Source organism: Astatotilapia calliptera, chromosome 7 (genome assembly GCF_900246225.1).
Source record: "Astatotilapia calliptera chromosome 7, fAstCal1.2, whole genome shotgun sequence".
In the NCBI taxonomy this organism is placed as follows: domain Eukaryota; kingdom Metazoa; phylum Chordata; class Actinopteri; order Cichliformes; family Cichlidae; genus Astatotilapia; species Astatotilapia calliptera.
The window spans coordinates 26967900-26988711 of NC_039308.1; the positions used below are offsets into that span (position 1 = coordinate 26967900).

The following is a 20812-nucleotide window of genomic DNA, read 5'->3' on the forward strand; positions in this document are numbered from 1 at the left end:
CTAGCCAATTTAGCTTCCACTTGGCTGAAGCTAAAACCTAGCTAAAAGCCATTTGGCTGGTAGGAGGGTTTTAAAGGTAGAAAAGCCAAATGGCTGCTCTACGGGGCTTTAAAGGTCATACAGAATAGATATCAGAGCCTTAAACAGGCTGGCTTCTGCTAAATGGGTCAAACTGGGCAGAAAGTATACAAACACATAACATCCTTATAGAATATGATGTAACACTATAGATCAACTTACCTCAGAATATATAAAGCATATAAACAATTACAGCAATATGATGCAACAAACACAGCAGTGCTACTAATCCAAAATACTCAAAGCTTCATAGAACTGGAACAAACATTTATTTTTAGGTCCATTCTGCTGCTGATACATACTTTAGGTTTCTGAACATTACACTTGTTGCTGCCTTTCATAGTGTGTAACTTGAAGGCCCTGAGTACTTTCTCCCACACTGAAAACACTGGAATGATAAAATGATTTGAACATTACCTAATAAGACTGATTCAGGACAGACAATTAGTCATTTTAAACTTTTCTAGCAGTACTTCACAAACAGGGAACAGTCTGTCTATTCTCTCCATCTGTCAGCTGCTGCTGGCTCTTCCTCCTCCTCTTCCTCACACACTGCTGAGTTTGTCCTGGTGGATCATCAGGGGTGCAAAGCCTCACAGATGATGTGCAGCAGTGGGTCCTTCAGTCTGTCCTCACTCTGGACACTTGCAGTTGTCACACATGGAAATCAAATGTGTGATAAGCTGCAGGATTCAAACACAAGTGTGACTTATAAACTCATGTTCATACTTTTATTACACAATCAGAGAGAAAGAAACAGAGAGCGAGTGCAGGACAGACAGACAGGTGAAAGTTTCAGGTGTATACACTGCTACAAAACAGCACAAAAGAAGGAGGATTTAGTGTTTGTGTTATTACGAAACAAGAAGAGTTCCCAGATGGTACAGTGAACACATGTGTGACTCCTGCGATTAAAGCATCTTTCTTTCAGCTTAACAAGTGAACCGTCAGCTCGTTCAAACACACGTTAAAGTTCGTTTGGCTCGACACCACCGAACAGAGGCAGCAATATAGCACAGCTAACATTAACAGTGCAGTGAATCCTGCTTGTGCCGTGATATTCAGGACTGCAAACCGAGCAGCATCACTGACTTACAGCTTGTTGTGTTTGTGGATATATGACTGACTTTAATTATCCACAAAATCATCACAATCTCTGTAAAATTAAGGTCGACTATATATATATTTTTTAAAGTGAAGGCTTTAAAACCAAGTTAATTCTGAAAGTACAGACATCGCTAATGTCACATAACTTTCCCGACATGTGGCCAACAATAATGGTTTAATGTTCTTCATTAAAAAAATATTTGCGCATAAATAAGTGACATAATATTCAGTACTTACTTCTGAAAGTTTACTCTTCCTCCGCTCCGCTTCCACCGTTTTTTTTCGGCAAAATTATCCACACCACCACCGCACTATGAAGTCTGGGATATGTTGGGCCATGAAGGCTACACCGACCCATCCTTAAAATTCAGGGAAATTAAGCATGCATTTGAGGGCCGCATGTAGAGCAGCCTTTGAATTGGGACAGCCTTCTCTTGTCACTGTGACGTAATCGGCCTTAAAATGCGTGTCACTACCCGATCCGTACCGGAAACCTGATCGGTACCCCGCATGCGCGAAAGGTGTCTACTTCCGGTCGAAGCATTTTACGATAGTTACATGTCAGAGTATCTGTTAAGATGTTAAGAATAACAAGTATCTCTTAAAATGTTTCCGATAATGAAACATTTAATATAATGTAGACAAAAACCAAAAAATAAAAAGATAGTGACAGATTGGAACTCCCGATCCTTACTGCGCATGTGCAAAGTCGGGCCGTACAAATCGGGTCTACCCGATCTGTACCGCGCATGTGCAGGGGTTTTCTTCTTCTTCTGTTCGTTTAATGGCAGTTTACTCCCCAGTGTAAGAGGATACCGCCACCTGGTGACTGAGCGAATGAACCCTATTGTAAACTGAATTAGCGTCATTACAAACGTGTGTTGAATTTGATTTAGTGATAGTCGAGTGTGTTTATGCTTGTCTGTGTGGAGAGGATTGTTGGAATAGTTATGATGATGTCCGCTATCACTGTCAGTTGCCAGTAAACACTTCATCTGGCTGCTGAATCTTCACGTGACATATTACAAAGTCTGTATTATTAACTCTGTCATTAGGCACCATTCTTCTTATTTTATGGCGCTGTTGTTCAATCGGGGGACGCTCTCTGTTGAGGAGAAAAGCAAAAATTTGTTGCGGATACGGATTATCCATTGTTTAAATGTCCCGGTAGTCGAAAAGGAGGCAGAGCTGCTGAGAAATGCTAAGAGCTAACTGGGCGCTAACCGTGTCAGTGAATGTCGCAATGTTGGCAAAGAGAGGAAGTGATGTAAGATTTGCGCATGCGGGGTACCGATCGGGTTTCCGGTACGGATCGGGTAGCGACAATGCGGCCTTTAAGGCTGCAAACCCCAAATCCGGTCATTGGTACTTCCTGGCTTGTGTAGTTATTAGGTAACAAAAGCTCAACACTGCCCCTAGCGTCCTGGAGCACTTCCGTTGTGTTTTGGAATTTGCAAGTGTTTTGGAGTTTGTACGTGTTTTGGAGTTTGCAAGTGTTTTGGATTTTGCAAGTGTTTTTTAGTTTGCAAGTGTTTTTTAGTTTGCAAGTGTTTTGGAGTTTGTACGTGTTTTGGAGTTTGTACGTGTTTTGGAGTTTGTACGTGTTTTGGAGTTTGTACGTGTTTTGGAGTTTGTACGTGTTTTTTAGTTTGCAAGTGTTTTGGAGTTTGCAAGTGTTTTGGAGTTTGTACGTGCTTTGTCTCTAGGGGCCACCGTAGCGGCCTGCTCAAAATGACACCTTTGAGTGAAAGTTGGATTACATCGTAGAACAGCTCACTGCAGTTGTGAGTTCTCAGAATCGGCTATCTGAGCAAAAGATTGACAACACCACGGAACGGAAGTTTGATACCATCATGGGGAAGCTCGCGGTTCTCCAATGGGAGTTTGAGAGACCAGTGTCGGAGTGTTAAAGAACAGCTTTGAAATTCTCCTGAGCTGCTCGCATAAAAGAAAAATCAACAACATCAACATCATAATGCGGATACCTCCTTGGCGCCAGCTGTGGGCTGAAGGCTGGAGCCGAACAAAAACTGCCTGATAACGACTGTGTTTTGACTGTTCTTCCCACTCTATGCAAGGCCACCTGGGTTGGCTGGTAGACTGTTTACTTAGCCTGATAGGGCAAAGTGTTCTTCGCCCTATCAGGCTATCAGGCTAAGTAAACAGACTAAGTAAACAACACAGACATCCCCATGTGATGTCTGTGTTGTGTGTGTGTGTAAGGTCGGGGGCGGGTTCATTCCACTACAGGGCAACCTGCCACTGCATGTGGCGAATACAATTTGAACTTGAACTTGAACTTTACTGCTTGTACAGTGCTTGTGCCACCTGACGTGACTTTCCTGTGTTGTTGTTGACGTCCTTCTGCACAATCTGCAGATTACCTTTGTCAGGTCGAAACAAAGGTTGTGGCCAGTAGCGGGTAATGTAGTCTCCTGTTTATCACACTAAACACAGGTTTGTCCGTCATCGTTAGAGCTTCAGTTTCTTTAAATTCAGTTTTGTGCTCTCTGTCACAGTTCAGTCACAAATTTGTCTATTCATGCCCCTTCCTCAAATTGATGAAGCTAGAATTAATGTCTTTTAAATACAGTGTTCCTCCTTGAAATACAAAAAGCTTAAATAGCTTTCAAAATATTGACAAAGCGTCTGGATCTACGTACATGATAAATGACCAGTGTGTTGTATATCCCACCTTCTTGGCAGTGCAATGAAGAAGGACAGCTCTTTTTGAGATTCAGACCTGTCACTGAGCCCAATTTTTCCCCAGATTCCCAGTCGAATCTTACAGCAAATCCCAAACAAGATCCAGAACAACTGCAAGATCTCCATGCTATCATTCACTCACTGGCTCAGAATATTGTGTAGTTCTTCATTTACCATGCTAAAGCAAGGAGGCAGAATATATCTTTAGTTCTACTTTATGAACAACACAGAATGGTAGTGACACTTTAGTGGCCCCCTACACACACTTTACACGGCAACAATAATGGAAAAGCCAGGCATTCTGGGTATTGTAGCCACTTTTTTAAAAAAAAATACAGAACATAGACAGATAAACAATACACATGTAAATATACACTTACACAAGCATTGTGTCTAACACCGTTGTAGCAGTGTGCTGCATCACAAGTAAGAGACCATTAGTAAAATCTTTGATGCTATGGCTGTAACTCGTTTGCCTCATGTTTGCAGCATTGTTTTGATAGCTGTGTAGTGTTCTGCATAAAATAGGAGTGTGTGCTCCTACTTTTCTTAAAAAGGAACTGTAAACCGTATCTGAAGAATATTCTGTGTGTCATAAAGTTCAACAAACTGCTTCAAGGGGCAAAATCTTTTTGAAAACTTCTATTTTTTCACTGTCATTATAGTATTCTTGAGACTGTGGAAGCAAAACAGTGGAGGCAAATAAAAGTTGTCAAGAAAAAGGCTTCAAAGATAAGATAAGATAAGATAGAACTTTATTAATCCCTCGGGTGGGTTCCTCTGGGAAATTCGACTTCCAAAAAAAAGCACAGCAACGACCGAAGTTACAGTTACAGAATTGTTATATATATATATATATATATATATATATACACACACACACACATATATAAATTCCAAAGACAAATATAAATAAAATATACAAAGGGGATAAATAGAATAAATAGGAATAAAAAATAAAAATACAAGTGAATTGCACATTTCAAGTATTGAGTCTATTGCACTGTTGACTATTTACAAAAAGTATTGCACAAGGTATTGTACAGTGAGGTGAAGAGGCACTACAGCTTAGTTGTTCCCCCCTCCTTTGTCCTCCTGTTTCCTGTTTCCCCTCCCTCTCCCCTCCAGAGAGGAGTTAAACAGTCTGATGGCGTGTGGGACAAAGGAGTTTTTAAGTCTGTTAGTTCTTGTCTTGGGGAGATTCAAAGTCATCTTGAGAAGAATTTAATCTCTCTGGCAAAGATTTCTTAACTTTATTAACCATTTAACCTTGAGTCACACTTATTTGAATCACCTGCCTTATTGTATGCACACCATGTCTGTAGGATAAAGGCTTTAAAGTGACAATTACATTGGTTGAGATCGAACAAAAAAAAAGGTTTTGCAAATCTGTGTCTGCCTTTTAATCTGTTTATACTTCAAATGTGTTTGTAAGTCAGGTTTTAGTGAAAAAAAAAAAAAAACATCCTGAAAGTGAAGGCAAGCTCAGCTTTTGCTCAGATCTGCCTATGATCAGCAAACTCAGATAATCAATCAAAATGAAAGTCAACTCTGCACAATAGAGCTGGGACAAAAAAATCACCAGGCATCCCGTTTTGATCTGAATTATGTAAAATTAAAGAAAGATTTGTAGCCGTAATGCAATACTGTTAATTAAACACACTACAAAGATCAGTGAACACCACAATCAAGTAAACGTGATAATGACTAGACGGTCACAACAGCACAGCATGTTCCTATTTTAAATTCAAAGTTGATAAGATACAGTGTTCTTTTGCTATCCGACTGCCTCAGTCATTCTTCAGATGCAATAAAAGACAAGAGAGACACACACTCCATTGCATACAAACAAGCTGCTTTTCAGTGACAAAGAAATATGATCATCAGTGTTGCTGTGTGATGAGTCGAGTGGGTCGCACGCAAGATAGTGACACCCTTAAATGATGGGACAATTTCTTTTCTATGTGTAATCTGAGAGCACGTACCGAAAACAGTGACAGTACATTCCACACCCAAACACAAACAAACAAAACGTTATCTGCTTTCTTCATGTAGTGAAGTCACAGCACCGGCTCTGCTGCAGTCCAGCAGCACTGGAGCTGGTATTCATTCCCTTCAGCTGGACAAATGGTTGCTGACATGGGGGCTTGACCCCATGTCCCAGCTCAGGCCCAGGAGGTCCATATCACTTAGGCTCCTTGCTTCTCAAATAACCTACTCAGTGTCATTATTCACTTTGCTTCTCCAGACCTTTCCAAAAATAAAGTATTATGTGCTAAGTAATTGTAGTAAGTGCTATCTTTTCCCACACTTTTCCTACACTCTGGCCACTTTACAAGCATAAAGTTTAATGCAAATATCTAATCAGCCCGTCATTTGGCAGCAACAGCAAATTGATTTAGGCATGTAAATATGTTCAAGAAGACCAGCTGAAATTCAAAAGGAGCATCAGACTGAGGAAGAAAGATGATCTCAGAGAATCATCCAAAAAAGAGAAAATATTCCGTGAGCAGCAGTTCTCTAGGTGAAAATGCCTTGTTGATGCCAGAGGTCAGAGGAGAATGGCCAGACTGCCTTGAGCTGAGAGGACAGCAACAGTAATTTAAACAACCACTTGTTAGTGGCAAGCTATGCACAACATATTTAATTCTCAAGCAAATAGGCTACAGCAGCAGAAGACAACTGGGTGCCGCTCCTGTCAGCTAATAACAGGAAACTGAGGCTAGAGTCTGAGTATTGATTTCTGCAGGACATTTGGATGGTAGGCTCAGGATTTGACTCAGACAACAAAAAAGCATGGATCGATCCTGCCTTGTATCAACAGTTCGGGCTGTTGGTGGCGTAATTGTTTTGGGGATTCTTTTTTTTGGCACGCTTTTCTTGGCTGTTTAGTACCAACTGGGCATTGAATACAGCCTACCTGAATATTGTTGCTGACCACAGTGTACCCATTTTCTGATGGCTCCTTCGAGCAGGATAAAACACTATGTCAAAAAACTCAAATCATTTCAAACTGCTTTCTTGAACATGACAGTGTACTTAAATGGCCTCCTCACTCACCAGATCTGAATCCAACAGAGCATCTTTGGGATGGGAGAGCTACATCATTTATGTGCATCTGGCAAATCAGCAACAAATGTGAGATGCTATCATATCAATGTGGAAATCTCTTAATTTATTCAGAATAATATGCCATCAAAATTTGAAATGAAGTAACATGGAGCTAGAGTGGGAAGCACTTCCTGAACTGAATTCAAACAATACTATGCAGCTTACACAAAATCATGTATTTTCTGCTTAAAGTCCTTGTAAACAATTTCTTAATCAGCTCCTTACCGTGAGCTTTTGGGTCTTTAAACCTTAATTGTTGAGTCATTTCAGTTTAGTAGTTCTGTAAATTGTGCAGACAAATAATCAAAACTTTAAAGGAGTCGGTCTTCAGGGTTAAACTTTATATAAAAAATTGCCATTTTGTGCATCCACTACTGAGCAGAAAGATCCGAAAACATGCACCCAGTTTGTTTTCTCATTTCGCTGCATCAACATAAAGTATTATCAATCTAAGCAACACTTCCTCACTGTCAGTACGACATATACTTATATCAGCCTCTATACACTTCATGGGAGATGGAGCTACACTGATGTACTTCACAGTGGTGCAATTAACCAGGCTTAGACTTGTCTAATGTACCATCTACTACAAGAGCTGTCAGTGCTCCCAGCTTGTAACTTGAATGAGTGATGTGACTCTCTGACTTCTTTAGTCTGTGCTTACTTCTTACGTTTTTTCACATCATGGATACCTTGAGTCCAGTGGGTGGCTGGTGCAATCATATAATGTTAAACAATAGAAGGCTCACAAATTCTACTGTTTTTATTGGGGTTGATTCTTCTCTATGATATCGCTTGGCATTGTTTATAATTAGTAAGCAGGAAACTGTTTCACAAAATCTGTGGCATGAGATAATTTTCTCTTCTGTTGATTTTTTGAAATGTAATGCTAACTGAAGCAAACACAATACTTATGACCCAGCATGTGAGAGCCCACAGGCTCATAATTCTAACTACAATTTGCCAAACATTTTTTAAATGTGTCACTAATTATGATCAATGCAAGTAGCTTCTGAGAAAAGGCCTCTAGTCATTTTTTATTGGGCTGGATTTTGAAGTTGCATGTTGATATAAGAAATTTGATACATGCTAGAAATGAGGAGTGGCTCAAAACTTTTGCACGGTATTCTATTACTAAAAGACTTTAAACCATACTTAATTTATCCATGGTTTAAAAGTCAATGATCTTTGATTAACTTATGTTTCTATGTATATATAAATATTTGCACTAACACATTGTACATTTTCATACATTTCATATAAACAAAATAACAAACAGAACTTTATTTAGTACTGCTGTTCCTAACTACACTTGCATATTATGGAATTAAAAATTAAATGATAACTAAACAGAAATATTTGTATGCATGTGAAAAGAAATTTTTGATAGAGATGCAGATCCAAACTCTCATTAAACTTCCAGCACATGTGCTGGTAGTTTAAGACCCATGACAGAAAACAAGATGAGGTACAATGTATTAAAGGATTCTGGACATATTGAACACATGTTAATTTTGAACCTAAATTATCTTCCCATGACGTATGGCAGGAAACTGCAGAGTAAAAAATGCTTTGAGATTAAACAAACACATAAATCCACAAAACCAATGTTGCAATTATGGATCTAAAAAGCATTTAAGGTAGTTGATTACCTACCGGAGTATAGACTGTCTCCAAGCTGACGCAGTTCATTAAACCATGTATGCACATTCCTTACTTAAAGGCTCATGCATGCATTTAAGCCTCTTATTTGTAACTACATTAAAACATTAATTTAGCAGACACTTATCTTCTGCCATTACAGGATCTGACACACACTTAGTCTGTGCTAGAGAGAGAGAGAGTAGTGAGAGAATGTTGCATTGAGATCAAAATAGCCAACATCTGTTCTCATCTCATTAAAGTTTATGTCACTAGTGTGGTATTGACAGGATATTACAGCATGATGTATTTTTAGTATTTATGTTTAGAGCTTGTTGGAGATGGGAGTCTGTACAGTCTGACACAGAAAATAACCTAGATGTAGCCTAATTAAATGACTGCGAACAGAGAAAAACAAAGTGAGACAACTGCTCATTGTCTTCCTGAAACTGTGCTGCTTGTTCAAGCAAAGCAAAAGTTGGTGCTGCACTAAAAGTCAAGATTCATGCGCGTGAGGAATAATTTGGGCACATAATTAAAGCGCAGCCAAATTGCTGATCTGTCAGTTATTAGTGAAGTGTTTGAAACAGCAGGGGGTTGAGACAAAAAGGCTGTGTGGAAAGATGGGAGAGGACAAGTGAATGATTTTGACAGGAAAGCTATTTAGCTGGTTACATGTGATTTCACTTTCATGTGTTTTGCAGCAGAAAGACATTCGTCTCACCCTCTAGATGGATGGACGAAAACTAAATTCTCAAAATAAGCTGGCTTAATAAAAAGGTACTTTTCTCCTCCCTCAGTTTGGACCTTTTTCATACAGAGCACTTTTTATCACCTCACAACTAAACATTTCTATTTCCATTTCCAATGTTTGACTATGGTGGATAGCTGTTAAAATGTGATTTTGTGTTTGTGTACACAGAAAAATATTGATCATAGCTCATGCCTCATGCTGATTCTGTACACTGTTGGCGAGTCTCCTATGGGGCTGGCTGTTTAACCTTCTTTATGGCTCATGTTTGCTTCCCATTCCCCACCTTGTGAACGGTGCTGGTCGACAAATATGACGCTTTTGCAAGGCACGCTTTGTTGTTGTTTGATTAAGTTGTAACCTCACATAGGCGCTGCTGTTGCCACAGCTGGGCTGGAGACATGAGTTTACAGTCTTGTTGGTTTTTACTGCGACTTTAATGATGTATCAGTACAGAAGCTCAGAGACTGACAGAAAGTACAGCAGGAGATGTTGCAAAAGCTTAAAAACATAACACTTTCTTGGAAAAACTCAAATTATTTGCTTGCGGTTTTGACTTCTCCAGTGCTAGCGGAGATATTATGTTTTTTTGAGTGTGACTGCTATCGTAGTGCAACAAGTACTTACACCCTCAGTGCTTGTATAAAGGGTACAGTACTGTGGCGACTTCTCTGTTTGCATGCAAAGCAATCAATGTGGCAGCTATAAACGGGCCATTAACTGCCTCTCCAAGGCGCTCTGGAGCCCACCACTACCTCAGCTCCTTGTTTTCATACCGTTTTTCATCTAATTGTTATCATACGTGCTACCATTTATGCCATCTATGAACTGTCCTGGGGGATCTTGCTGCTTTTAAATTTCTATATATATACACCTGTGGAAGGCCAGAGCCATAGCACTGAATATAAATTGGTACAGAGGGAATAACAATCTTCTTTTATCTAATATGATGAAAAAGAGAAGTGGGGGGAAATGGACAAGCTCAGCAAAGTAAACAAGCTTTTGAACTCCTTACCAGATGTTGGCTGCAGTGTGCAGCATGTCTGCTAAACAAAAAATTTATTTTTTTTTTGTGTGAAAAATCTTTTCATCGACATCCTGGAAACACAAGTGTTTCTGGACTATGATTGGCCTGTGACATCACATCCTGTTTTTTTGCGCCCGTATTGTTAGGCTGTCAGCCAGCAGTCACACATAATGAGTTCTGTGACGATGGTATCATCGCAACAACCTCTCTCCAAGCAGAATCCGTTTTGCATCAGTGCATCTGATCTCCTCTGCCCCACAATACCTCCCTGTTTAGCCATGGTGAACAGCTGCTGAGTCCCTTGATCTTCAGCCTCACTGACAGGAAATGAGTCACTGGGAGACATTTAACCCTTCAACCTTATGACACTCGAAGGGTCACAAAGTAGCACAGTCTATTAATGTGTTTACATTGTTTCTTAATAGCGTGAGGATGAGGTCAGATCTGTGGCACACCTCTTGGACTTTTAAAGGTTAGAGAGAAAAGCGTGAATTTACACTAAATGTAAAGTGGTTTTTTTTTCAGATACGATCATGCAAGTCCATTAATAACTGCCAATTAAAAATGTTAAAGTAAGCATCTTCTTGGGTTCCTAATTCTGCAGCTGAATAAATAAGTAGACTTAGTGTTGTTTGTCAAAAAAACATGACAGAAAATGTTTCATACACACGATGCAAAAGTCATAAAAAGCAGAAAAAGGACGTATCTACTGATGTTTGAAGATAGTGATGTGGATCTTCTTTAAGCTACAGTCACACTAGGGAAAAGAGTGATTGGAGACTGCTGCACGCCCAAAATTATTGCAGCTGTGTGCAATTAACTTGCAATCTCTTCACCTTTTAAATGGCCATTTCAAAGACAGGACCAAGTCTCAGACTACTCGCAGTCAGTTGGTTTCTTCAGCTTTGTTTTATTGCCATTTTATCGCCATCTTGACACAACAGAGTCAGTCTGCTATCAATTTTTGATTGAACTGGGACAACTTGGCACTTAAATGCAATCTGTTTACGATAATACTGCAATTAACTGTGAAAAATCTCAAATCTATTGCCGTCTGTTGCAAACCTGTTGCCCTCTACATCAGTTGTGTAGTTTTGTATTGGAGCCAAGTGCGGACTCACCACCAGTTGTGACTGTTTCAGTCAGACTGGCCAGAACTTAACAGCGGGCTAATTTATAATTCCTAAATTTCTACACAGACAGGCACCGGCGGTTCATTTCCTTTATCACCAAGAGCAGTGCAAATTTTCAGCTTAAAAATGAGGGCACATGTAAGTTAAGTGCAGGTTTTAAGCATTTGTTTCTCTTTGAAAACTATGTGGCTGTTCAGAAAGATGAGAAGAGGCTGACAGAGAATCAATATGTTTATAATATAAGAGTGAACTCCTCTTTTACAAATTATTGGGGGCTGTGTGTGGTCCTGAGAACCAAGACTCATGTGGAGCGATTTATGCAAAAATGTTAATGTAAAATCTGTGTGTAACAGCTGACATGTATGATGTGTAGAAGAACACAAAACATTTGATGTCAGACCCCAAGCTGTTAAAATGCCTTGCTATGAGGGGGTCGCTGAAGAAATGTCACGTGTGTGGTTTTTTGGCTTAAATGGTGATGATGTTGCAGCTCCTGTGATGGACAAACAGAGCAACCACACTCCTGAGTGAAAAGATTAACCCTAACCTGACTGTCATTCACTGCATCATTCACAGATGAGTGAAGAGCATCACAGAACCGAGACATTTTCACACATTTATTAACTTATAAAGAACAAATATCTGCTGCTGATCTCAGTGGAACAACTTGCCTCCTCGTCTGTATGGAGATTTACAAATGTAGGTTTTAAAAAATAGGTAATGTACTGAAGACAACAGCAGGAAAGCAGAAGAAAATCTGTTATCAAACCAGATTGTTTTCTTAGGAACTTACTGTAGTCTAATATTAATTCTTTCTGAAAACATTCTGTGCTGTTGCATTAAGTAGCACAGCTGGTCAAATAGCACTGAGTGGATGGGGAATTTCATTCTGGCATGTTAAACGGGTTTGTATTGTTGCGTTTGTAAGTGTCTGAAAAGCAAAGGTTGAAACTGGGAATATTGCACATACTAATTTAACTTAAACTTACCCTAACTTCAACATATTATAACATTCAGACATTAGTCAAACACATACCATGTAGTCACATCTATAGCTACGTTTCGACTGTGTGCGTTTTGACACATATGAAGTAACAGAAAGAATAAAAAGAGAAACAATAGTGAAAGATCACTGTGTAGAAATGTGACTAAAAGCCTGAAACAGAGTGCAACGTGCTCAACCTCTGAGTGACCACTTTTAATTGCAAGAAAATTACAGACAATCATGTGTTAATTGCTGGTGATCATAACTTGTCTGCAACTCATTTGTCTGCAATGCTTGACTCAGCTGGTTGCCAACTGGTTCTATTCCTATATAAAAATAAGTCTACCTAGCACCTATGTCATTTTGCAATTAAATCATCCTGCAGCAGCAAAGTAACTGTGGAGGACAATTTTTCTTTCTGTTTTGAATCTACTAGACTGGACTAAACATAAGCAGCTAATGTAAATTTTTATATGTAGAGGTTTGTTTTTTTTTTTGCCAATTTGGGATTTTACCAATTTGTGGCAGTTAATCCTGCTAAAATACAAGATACCAGACTCCAGCACCCTCTTTTTGTCATTTCATTGCCATCCTATCGCAGTGATCGTTGATAACAAGTGATCGTAGACCTGCTTGTTGTCTTCAAAGTAACCATTTAAAGGCAACAAGATCGCAAGTTTGTTGCATGTGGTCAAAAATATTTTTGGTCATGTAGTAGCCAAAAATGATCAAATTCACTGTACTCCTCGAAAGCAAACTAGTTGCTACTGGCAGCTTTTAAAGATGTGTTTTATTGTATCCCTTTCTTTTAATCTTGATAGGTATGTTACCTTGAATTGAATCATATCATGATTTTCTTTTGCATTGTCTACTGTGTGATCAAAGAGTAATGATTTGCTATAAAAGTTATAGCACCTACACTGAACCAAAAATAATCACAAAATACGTTGTACTGGTAGTGTCTTTATTTTAAAATGACCCCTTTCTCGATGCACATCCATTGCCCGACCGGGCTTATTTTCACATTTCCAATTCAGAGAGAATCTCCACAGACATGGACATCAAATGTGGTAAATATGGCCATTATGTGCAGTGTAATTGCATACTACAAGGGCTACATATTGATATTTGATTGGTAGCAATTTCAAATAACTGGCAAAGAAATACATGCACAGGTATTTAATATCATTTTTGATTTCTCAGATTGTGCTCCCTTTCTTTAGTGCCACAAAACATTTTCTACAAGTCCCAAACCACATAGCAAAAGAAAATTCCTGATGCGTGTAATTATTATGAATATACAAACATTTTGCTTGAGAAGAGAAATCTACAGTAGTTAAAATCAGGATCTGGGAGGTAAGTTCTGAGAAAAAAAAACAACCCAAAAAGATCTATAATCAAGAAACAGCTTTGACTAGACAGAGATGCTAATCTTTCCAGTCTGTAAAAAAAAAAAGTCACTTAAAAGCAATATGAGACTATAAATGTGTATCACACAGATGTGAATGTCTCACATCAAACAGTCTTCTGCCTCTAATGTTGCTCTCCAATGAGGACATTTCTTTCAACTGAATTTCATCAGAACATCCATGGGTTCTGCAGCAGGCGCTAAGATGGTATCATTATTCAAAGCAGTTGTAACAGCTTTAGCGTTTTATAGCAGGAGCTTATACTGAGAGATAGTTTACTTAAAGTATTACACTGGGATGATGTAGGATCCAAGGAATGAGAGCTTGCTTAAGTGTATTTGACTGAGAAGCTCCTGAAACCATTCCAAAGGCATATCCTGAGTGTAAACACAATTTACTGACGAAATTAAAGATTTAGTCTCATTTGTGCAAACAGATAAGATCAAAGAGGGAGAATATAGGGGGATAGAAAGAGAGGGAAATTGGGGATGACATGCAGCCTGAATGACACATTTAATTGAACAGAAAATTGAGGCTGGATTGCCAAGCAAGTAAAGGAGTGAGAATTAATCCAGGCCTGCAAATCATCCGTCTATTTTAATGCATTTTTTTTCCTCAGCTCACCTTTCCTCTCAGTGAGCACTTACCCCTCTCATCTTTTTGCATGTTTCCATGAATATGTTTTCAAGGTTTATAGCTTGTTTAAAATCCTCGAAGTGAAGCAGCATTTTTAAGGGCCCATGCTAAAACTACGCATCGACTGCAGTTTTCTTGGCCAATTACAATTTCAGATTTCTCCCTAAGTTTGACCTGCTGATAACGATTTCTGCAAATTCCAGTTTCCTCTCTAAGATATATAACTGACTGTACATATAAAGAAGTTAAATAAAAAACCAACCAAACCAAAAAGCAAAACAAAAAATAAACCCAACCAACCAACCCCCAAATTTTTAATAGTAAAATAAATTATTACATTTTAGGGGGAATGACCCGCCAATTTCCGGGGGCGAGGTCACTGAGGCAGTTAAACAACTCCTTGGTGGCAGAGCCCCTGGTGTTGATGAGGTCCGCCCCGAGTTCCTGAAGGCTCTGGACGTTGTAGGGCTGTCCTGGTTGACACGCCTCTGCAATGTTGCGTGGAGATCAGGGGCAGTCCCTGTGGACTGGCAGACCGGGGTGGTGGTCCCCATCTTTAAGAAAGGGGACCGGAGGGTGTGTTCCAACTACAGGGGGATCACACTCCTCAGCCTCCCTGGGAAAGTCTATGCCAGGGTGCTGGAAAGGAGAGTTCGTCCGTTAGTCGAACCTCGGATACAGGAGGAACAATGCGGTTTTCGTCCTGGTAGCGGAACACTGGACCAGCTCTTTATCCTCTCCAGGATACTTGAGGGTGCATGGGAGTTTGCCCAACCAGTCTACATGTGTTTTGTGGACTTGGAGAAGGCATTCGACCGTGTCCCTCGGGGTGTCCTGTGGGAGGTGTTGCGGGAATATGGGGTGTCTGGCCCATTGCTACGGGCCATTCGATCCCTATACAACCGTTGCAGGAGCTTGGTTCGCATTGCCGGCAATAAGTCGGACTCGTTCCCGGTGGGTGATGGGCTCCGCCAGGGCTGCCCTTTGTCTCCGGTTCTGTTCATAATTTTTATGGACAGGATTTCTAGGCGCAGCCAAGTAGTGGAGGGCTTTCGCTTTGGTGGCCTCAGAATCTCATCTCTGATTTTTGCAGATGATGTGGTTGGACATTAGTTTAGTTTTTTTAGCTACATCTGGTGAAGTTGTGGTAAAATGCTGGTATTAGCCTATTCGTCGTAGCAAGCTAGCCTGAAGCTAATATTTGCTAAATTTAGGGACACCCGTGTCTCTTCAGGAGTTGGAGGCCGGTGTTCTAGGAGCGGATCTCAGGATTTCAACAGGCAGTGTTGGGCAGTAACATAATACATGTTACGTATTTAAAATACAAAATATGAGTAAATGTATCCGTTACAGTTACTGTTCAATAGGTGATATTGAGAATACAGTTAGTTTGTTGAAATAAATGGATTACATGGCGGTATTTTCCTGTTTCATATGTTAGGCTATGGTCTCTATTTTTGGTAATTCCACACCGGTGGAAACCCAAACAAAACACGCAATAAGAGCCTCTAAAAATTATTATACAAAAATTATTTAATATGAAGGCAATAGCAGAGTGTTACAGGCAACGCCCTAAACAATGTAGCCTCATGGGCAGTGTATTCCGTGCTGCAGGGAGAATGGACTGCCATACCTGTTATGTGTCTGTGAGCGAGGGAGGGAGAAAAAGGAAAAGTACGAGCTGTCACGGAGCAGAAACAGGAGCTGGAAGCATGTAAATATAATAATAACCACTGCAGCCAAGAAGAGTGCCTGAGGAGCCCAGTTGTAAGTAAGCTGTTAAGGCTCGACTGTACACCGTGTTCGTGTTTTCCTCCGAAACAATAAGCAGCCTTTCAACGCCTCTCTCTGTCTCTCGCTAGCAAACTTGACCCAGACAACAAAGTAAAGCTAGTTTTCAGCTACGAGCCCGACACGAACCGGACATATTAGCCAGAGGTCCCTTTACTACGGTTCGGAGCCGCTGACCTGTTTTATATACGCGCTGAATAGTTTTCTACACGAGATCGCTGCAAAAAGTACAGCCTTACCTAATGTCCACCTACTGTTACTCATTTATATTAAGATTTTAACATCTAGTTGGTACTTCTATAATCTTTGGTGGAATACATTTTAAAATTAACCTTCCCAACACTGTCAACAGGTTAGCACCTCATACCACAGTGCAGCAAAGCAGTCTCATGAGTGCTGGGAAGGACAAGCCCAGAACCCAAAACAGACAGTGCAGGAGATGACAAGGTTAGTAATTGTATGGTAAAAATTATACTTTGTTATCTTGATTGGCAAAAGAAAAGTAAATACAAAATCTGCTTCTCACATTTAGGGCATTTCCAAGATTTTTTTTTCCCAAAACTTCTTCAATTTCTTTTATTACAGCTGTCCTGTGCCAGAAGTTCTGTTGACCCACAGTGAGAGGCATCATTTCAGAAACACCAGGAAGACTGAAACTCGTCGCCGGGATCAAGCAGGGCTCGTGATCTTCACCAGCAGCTCCCTCACAAGAAGGATAAACCCAGCATTTCATGAACACTGATGGAGACCTTTGCTTTGTGTAATGTTAGAAGTACTCAGATAATCCTCAGAGGGTCTGGACTTTTACATAATATAATAGAATAGAATTCAACTTTGTTGTCATTGCACATGCACAGGTACAGGGCAATGAAATGCAGTTTGCATCCATCCAGAAGTGCTTTAGCCATGATATAGATATATTACATATCTATATTATTGCTAATATATATTGTAAGTATATTACAGAAATGGGTCTATTATGGTATGTTACAATGTACATGGTATGAAGTATGTACAGGCTGTAGTGAGTACAAACTATGCACAGGCTATGAACAGGATATAAATATGAAAAACTATACAGAAATCTGAGATATACAGTTATACAGAAATGTGAACTATGCAAGTTATAAACAGTTGTAGGATTAAAAATTATATGTACAGAATGATTATTTACACAGAACTATACAGTAGTGCAGTTAAGTAATAGCTATAGCTATAAGCTATAGTAATAGCTTTAAGTCCTGTAGAAAGTTAAATATATGTTGTGCTCACTGGTTACTCTGGTATGAATGACTCTGAATTACTTTATGATAAATAACACACCATTGTCAAAAAACAGTGAAAGAATTCCAGATCACAAGTTTTTAGTTCAAATATAAGTAACAACCATTGACTTTAATCAGGTTTTATTTAATTGTGTCAGAGAAAACATCATGTGCTCTTCATGTAGCTGAGTACATTCAGTGTTTAAAACAGAAGTTGTGCAGGTCTGAGATCAGCAGTTTTCTGAAACACCAAACTGAGGTACTGTTAATGCTGATGTATAGTGACACAGTTACAGGGGTGATTAATCCTTTTGACTTTTTGTCTTTAAATTTATCAATAAAACAGCTGCAGCTTTCACTGACAGCACATGTGGTACTTTAACCTTTGTACTGTTTTCTTCAGTTAATTTTGGAGTTACTACAAAGATTGAAGATATAGGATGATCTGTCTGCTGTCACTGGGTGGTGCTGAGGTCTAAATCTGAGGACAGCTCCTGTAATCACAAACAGAACAGAATCATCACAAACTGAAATATAAAGTTTATCTCTCAAATCTGAAATAGAGCTGATCCTTCTCCGTCCTCACACACTCGGGATCTGAAGTTGTTCAGTCCTACAGTTCTGCCGACAGCTTTTTATTTTTTTTATTTGTTTTAAAGGCCTTACTAACACATTTTCTAATATCATGTTTACCTTTGAGTTGTTGATGCTTTATAAATGGACATCTGCAAAGATGAGATGATGGAGCAGGTTTCAGTCGAGGTTCAGTCTGCTGCTGCATCCTGGTCACAACATACAGAGGTGTTATCAGCTCAGTATTGAACAAGAAATATTAATGTTTCAAATTATTTGTCCTAAAGGATGCAAGCTGTACAGAGTACTGAACATGTGACTTTGTGAACATAATTCATTAAAAATAATTTGGACAGTTTTTTAACCTGAATATTTGTAACAAACTCCGTAAAAATAAAAAAAAAAAATAAAAAAAAGCTAAAAAAATAACCAGGTGAAAAATGTAACATTTTAACTAAAGCTGACAAGCGGAAGTAGTTGGTTTCAGTACATAAGTATCGGGCTTTGCTATTTAATCCGTAGCTATTGACTAATGAGGGGAATTTAAAAGTTGGCTTTAATGTCCTTCCACATGTGGAAAGCGACAGAAAACATGCTGCTGTTTGCACATATTTAATAATCAGCTCTGCACAGGAGCAGAAGCAGAGTCCAGCCCGTTGCTCTTACAGTATAATACTCATAATAAAAGTACAGTAACCGTGGTTAGTCACCGAGCAGCCCGGTGCGTTTCTCTTGATTTCTTTAGTCAGGGTAAATTCATTCACCTGCACGGGGTAGCTAAACGAACTTTACAAAACATGTTTCCCCGACAGCCGAGTGCTCATTTTAGCTAGCTAGGTCCTCAGGTAGCTAGCTAAGGACCTAAATTACGGATTAGCTTACAAACACATTTAACTTACCAAAAATAATGCGGTGGGGCCTCAGGTCCTCCTGTCCGGTAGTCCAATTTACTGAAGAACACCTCAGGCTGTCACTTTGAAATAGTCGGTAATGTAAACGCTGGACCTCTCGGCATCTGCCATTCCCGAACAGACACGTGCGAGTTTGTCCGTGACCGCAGTCGCGTCGTCAGTGTTTTCTCCAGTCATTGGTCAGCATTATAATATATGCAAATACATGCGGGTCGGAATCCCCGCCCCCCAGCGCGCCCCCGTACGCCAAAACAGTGCCAGCAGAGTGAAACTGAAAAATGGTTTGAAACCGAAAAAAAATGGATTGAAACCGAAAAAAAAAATTGTAAGTGAAAACAAAAAAATTACAGTTTCAATTAATTGTTTTTCACTATCAATTTTTTTTCGGTTTCAATACAAGATTTTTCAGTACATTTATTTCAGTTACAATATTTTTTTTCGGTTTCAATATTTTTTTCGGTTTCGTTTCAAGGTGGCATCGTTCTGATTCCATAAGAGCGTTGGATAGCTTTAGCTTTTGCCTTTGTCTGCTTCTTTAACATTAAGCTAGGTGAAGGAGATTTGTTGCAGGTGGTCCACCCCACGGTTTACTTTGGCAAACTTTCTGTCTTCATTCACAACTAAGAGTTTCCTTGCTAAGATCATGTTAGTGTGTGGAAATGAGTGTGCACATGGTTGTTTGCTTCACCGTGGAACGCTGACAGGCCATTCAGCTGACCACGAACATTGGAAATCTTCCCATTTCAGTCCATGGCTGGTTGACTTTTACATCGCTAAACCATTAGAAAATAAAGATTTGCTTTGTCGTTTGGTAGTGCTAATACTAATCTATCTGAGATAAATTTATCTGATAATTTTTATCTGACATAGGTAATAGCACAAGTGCAAAATTTCATGGAAACAGGACTTTCTCTCAGCAGAGAAGGACGGCCAATTTTATGTATGATAAGCTTCACTTAAAACAAGAGGCAGCCCTACTTAAACTGAATCAGTGAGTCAGTCATGACTCGAGCAGTTTGAAGTGTTGCTCTGGTCACCTCTACCAGTGTGCTCCTGGTGCTTTGTCAAAAATAAATGTTTCTCAAACATTGGGTAGATCTCAGTGCCGTTATCCCAGAGATACATTGTCACAAGACACTAAATATACTTGAAGTTGCTAATTTGATTGTAAATACAGAAAATACAGAAACATTTCAACAAAGAATTAGATTTTTCTGGATTGTAATATTTTTTGTATAGAACTATGCATGCCTTCATTTTCCTAACCACTGATGCAAGCCTTCTTGCGGGGAGGTGGGAGTGCACGAGCCTTTCCCATTTGTCATATGGAAAGAGACGGGTTACACACTGGACAGGCTGCCTGCCCATTACAAGCCCTTACAGAACTATATATGAACAGTTCATTTGTAAAAGCCTCTAAATGTTACCTCCTTCAAAAGTGAGAAAAGGCTATCAAGCAAAAGCTCTCACTGCGTAGTATACGATAAACAAATGTCATCATTTCAAATCTTACTAAATCTCCCACTGAGTCTCTTCCAAAACATGTTTTGTTTTTTCCTGGCAGAAACTTCAATTCCCTTTGTCAGCCAAAGCTACTATATCGACAACACCACTAATCAGAGGAAGCACATTAGATCGTGTGACACTCAAACAGGTCAAGTCCCATTTATCAGCATGTTCAGGCTTTT

The 20812-nt window shown here is 39.5% G+C and overlaps 1 protein-coding gene and 1 long non-coding RNA gene across 2 annotated transcripts in view; both read right to left on the minus strand.

Moving 5' to 3' along the window:
* The window catches only part of LOC113025907 (matrix metalloproteinase-17-like), a 104491-nt gene that overhangs the window by 64700 nt on the left and 18979 nt on the right, over nt 1–20812 (minus strand). The gene's annotated exons all lie outside the window — the stretch shown is intronic.
* On the minus strand, nt 17995–19405 carry LOC113025908 (uncharacterized). Its single transcript, XR_003272841.1, has 3 exons — nt 19113–19405; nt 18334–18422; nt 17995–18134 (listed from the first exon to the last, which is right to left on the minus strand). It is a non-coding gene; the product is annotated as an uncharacterized LOC113025908 (long non-coding RNA).